The sequence below is a fragment of the Alosa alosa genome, chromosome 14 (genome assembly GCF_017589495.1).
Source record: "Alosa alosa isolate M-15738 ecotype Scorff River chromosome 14, AALO_Geno_1.1, whole genome shotgun sequence".
Taxonomy (NCBI): domain Eukaryota; kingdom Metazoa; phylum Chordata; class Actinopteri; order Clupeiformes; family Clupeidae; genus Alosa; species Alosa alosa.
In genome coordinates, this window is record NC_063202.1 from 26814257 (window position 1) to 26818836 (window position 4580).

General features: G+C 43.2%; 1 protein-coding gene across 1 annotated transcript in view; it reads left to right on the plus strand.

The window, feature by feature from the left end:
* Positions 1-316: 316 nt before the first annotated feature.
* Positions 317-4580, plus strand: part of znf536 (zinc finger protein 536) — a 158867-nt gene continuing 154603 nt past the window's right edge. Inside the window, 1 exon segment of the mRNA XM_048262699.1 lies at positions 317-690. The gene's annotated coding sequence lies outside the window, so the exon portion shown is untranslated.

Genomic DNA, 4580 nt, shown 5'->3' on the forward strand with positions numbered 1-4580 from the left:
CATTTTCCGGCTTTGCGCTCTGTATTCTCTTAAAGACGGTGGGCATCAAAGCCAATTATACGCAGCGTCTGAATAACAAGACTGACAATGTGAACGGGGTTGTTAGGAATAGACATATTTTAATAAGAGTATTTACTGGGAGCTCAAGGTCAGAAAGAAGCCACGATGTGGTAAAACCTTTCATCAACTGCTTCATATGGGGAAATGGACGATCAGAGATTAAACCGTGTAACGGGCTATTTTATCAAGGGTTCAGCTTTTAGCCTCATCAAAGCCGAATGCCGCAAGACCTAGGCTATCTAGTTGCTGTGAATTACGCCGCGGACGACAATGGAGTGCTTTTTTAACGGTACAATGCATTTCACCTACCAGATAGGGGGAGTCCAAGCTGAAAGATGGAAATGTCTTGTGATGCTGGGTGATCAGTATCAATGAACACGTTTGTACTAAGAAAAAACTGCGCGAATAAAATAAAACGCTTTTTTACTCGGGATGCGTGCGGAACTGTTGGAGGGGGATTCTGGAGTGGACAATCGTAACAGGTCCGAAGCGCACTTTTCCCCCTTCAGCGCAAGAAAATGATCAGGTCAATCATGTGGACATGCTTCATTATTCAATGAACACAATCTTTCACAACGCATCGTTTACACGCAGGACTTTCTTCTTCTTCGCGCCGCGCTATATTTAAAGGTAAGAAGTGTTGAGTTTTAGAGTGTGTATCGGGGATTGACAATTGTTTTAGTCTACTTGAATACGATTCGCTTCTTTAGGAGTCAGTTTGTGTAATTGTTGTGTCTCGTAAAGCATCACAACCGGGCCTATTTTGCCTCGTGATTAAAAAATACAGTATAATTAAATATCCATAGCGGTGACGTTTGCATGCAGGGTTGTCAGGGGAAAAGCAGCTTGATAATGAAAGCCACCGAGGAGCCATCGAACGCTGCCCTTACAACTTAGGCTACTCATAGGAAAGGATATCATCTTTTAAATCATCACTCTTTACAAGTGTGTCTTTAATATATACTTTCAAGGTTGTCAGCGACAGGGGTAAAAGTTAACAGAAGCCCGTTACAAGGGGTGATGTGCACACGATTGTATTGCCAACGCTGCCCAACCATAGGGATATAGCTATGAAACTTTCCTCTTTTAGAATCTTCACAAACTTTCTCGCCTCACCCCAAGGGGTTCCGTTCAGAATTTCAGCTAACCTGAATAGGGCTACAGATCGTTTGAGAATTAGGATCAAAGTTATCCAGTGCATGCCATGTGTCAAAACTTGTGAGATGGAAGAGCCGGTGAGACCTGCCATTTTGTGCTGTGATCGACCTCTTATGAATAGCAGCCCTGCATTATGCTTTGAGGAACGTTATGATGGCATTCAACAACTGAGGGGTAAATGTCAAATCACGATATAAAACGTTTTTATCAGAAGACAACAGACATATAGCAGTAGAAGACGGACATTTTAACGAGCACAGTAGCTTGGGGAAATTATGTATTTTCGTTCATAAGCGGAGGAAAGTAAGTTGCAGGGGTTTAGAAACAACAGAGGTTTAACACTGCGATAATCACTAGGCAAAAATGAAAAAAGGCAAGAGAGTGGGGTGTCCAGTTTGTCAGAGCCAACATGTTTTATGTGATGAATTGCCTACTAGTTTTTAAGTGTTAAAAGCTCAGGATCAGTCTTGTACGTAAGTTATGTCTAGGGTGATATAATAAAACAGTTATGAAGTCCATCTTTCAATTCACCTACATCAAATGTATTGCTGTCAGGCAACTGAAGATACTCTTTAGTTGCTTGAATGCTTTAAGAAACGTTACTGTAGCCTTCATAATAGGCGTCAGACAAACTATGCAGGTATACCTCATGCCCTTGATCCACACCTCCAGTTTTAGGGCACATAGCCTCCCGTATAAGGAGAGATGACCCCAGCTTGTGTGTGTGTGAGAGAGAGAGAGAGCGAGAGAGAGGGGCGAGTTAACAGCAACTTGTAACAGTACAATACCTTCTTAAAACACGCGGCTATCCTAACAAAGCCAGTCACAGTGTTATACTTTTTTTATTCTTCCGCAAAGTTGAAATTAGATAACTGTTTTTTCCTTAGATTCATTTAGAAAGGAAAGAGGCAAATAGCATGCTTCACAGATGTACAGTGAGAACGGCTGTCATTGTTTAAACGGTATTTGCCAGGCGGATATTATGTCTGTAATAGTGTCTGGGCGTAGGCATTTTGTCAGCTCCTCTCATATCCTGATTTAAGATGAAATTACAAGGGATAAAGAGTGTTTTAAAATTGAAACCCATGTTCTTAATACACATTTTGTATGGTTAACTCAAACACTTACAAAAGTGTAGGTTTTTCACGTTTTAAAATGTAGGTTACACACTCTTGATATTTATGAAGTCAAACTAAATACAGCACAGCTACTTAAATCTCGGTTGTACAGGACATTTTCTGTAATGAACCAAAAGTATGATACAGAACTGCAGAAATAAGCCTAACTCAATTTCATGACCCCATGAGACATAATCAAACAAGTGATTCAAAGCTGATAGTATATTCATGATGATTTAATTGTTGATGATGATAATAATAATAATAATAATAATAATAATAATAATAATAATAATATGATTATTATTATTGATAATAATACTGATACACAGTAATATACATTTTTATTTACTATTATTGAAAAGTAATATAAAAGTTTGTTTATTAAATGAGTGTCTAGTGATGGAAGACAGCAGATTGATGGCTGTACACATTTCACACAGAGCATTTTCATAAGCGTGAGCAAACCAAACCAAAGCAAACGTCTCATTATCTATCCTCATTCGTCACCAGACTCCTCGGCTGCTTTTCTCAGCCCAGTGGCTGCCCCGGCTCACTCCTGCCTTTGCTGTGCCTGTGTCTGAGCTGGAGCAGTGGGCTCTGGGGGTCGGTATCAGCCCTCCCCCCTCGGCCCGCTGTGGCAGGGGTGCATCTCTCTGGGCATAGCACGGGACCTGTGCACCCGGTCAGCACCTCTCTACGGACCTGCCAGTCTGCGTGCCCGGCCAAGTGCAGCCAGGGCCGCCACCGAGCCACGGTCAAACAGCCGGCCTGCACTGACATGATTCCCTGTTACCTTTAATTGGGGGAAATTGTCTTCCAGATGCATGGCCCTAGCCAGGGTGCTCTGGTGGGACTCTGTGGCAGGCAAGGCAGGGCGATTAGGTATTAATTGATATGTGCAGTGGAGACCCCCCGGTCACCCCCCTCCTGTTCAGCTTCTCCTGATCTGAAGACTAAGGCCTATACCCCAGTGGCTGCGCTCTGTACTGGCACCCTCGGTTTAATGTTTATTGTGTGTCTGTGTGTGTGTGTGTGTGCACGTGTGTGTGTGCGTGTCTGTGTGAGGGTGGGGGGGATTGTGAAGAGTGGATGGGAGTAAGCAGACAGGCACCAGGCCATGGTGGGACTTTAGTGTGTCGACGACCTTGATGTGGAAGGTTAACTTCAGCAAAATGAGCAACACAGGCTGTGCTTATTCTAGATGAGGGAGGAATGCACTATAAACATGGTGATGGCCCAGACATATTTAGGAATACTTTAAATACAATTTGTTGTAGTAATGCATTTCAAGATGATTTACTGTTATCTCCGCACAAAATATGCTTACTAGTGGTGTATGCATTATGTTTTGCATGGTGTTACTTTTCAGCCTATGAACAATATTTCAAAAACAAAATGAGTGTAGTGCTACATTTCTGCTTTAATCTTATTTGTTAAACAAACATTATATTTTTTACATGTTGAAGCAGTGTTTGCCTTCTGCGCCCAACATTCATGGTTAGTTTTTATAAACCTCACAGTACCTTGAGCATGCAGTGTAGCAGAAAACATTGTTACAAATCACAGTGCACTGTGTGGGAAAAGCATACGGGTCCATTATATTATGAGATGATTGACAGAGCTATTATCCTGTCCCCTGACTTCGACAACACTACCAAACAGTGGAAGCACAAGTATGCTGAAAATGGGATTTTAAAAAACAAGTGATCATTCCAAAGCTGAATCCGTCACAGGACGAGACTAGTGGTGATTTGGACGTGTGCGTGTAGGCTTGGCTCCGAGCACATGCCTGCACGAGTGCCCGCCCGCCACGGCGTATACGAAAGTTTCACGAGGAGGGTAATCGCGGACGTCAGCGTGTGATCTAAGAATAAAGGCAGACTCTGACAGATGAGGTGATGACGGATGAGCTTGTCTCCGTCGCCCCATGCCAGGGTGCCACCAGAAGGAGCGTCTGTCTGTCTGGGAGAGGGGGGGAGAGAGAGAGAGAGAGAATGGGAAGGGGGGTTGAAAGCAAGGCAGCGAGGTCAGGAGTGATGAAGGCCCATGATAATAAGACTTATGACACCACACCCTAAAGTACGCTGCTCAGCCTGAGAAAATAACGGCACAGTTAGGCTGATAAATGCTGGTGGCTAATGCCTGCTCTCTACCCGACAACCATCTCACTGAGCTCTTAACTCCAACAACACACAGCTGACAGAAACGAACAGATGTTTGCAGATGTTTTGTTTTCTAGTT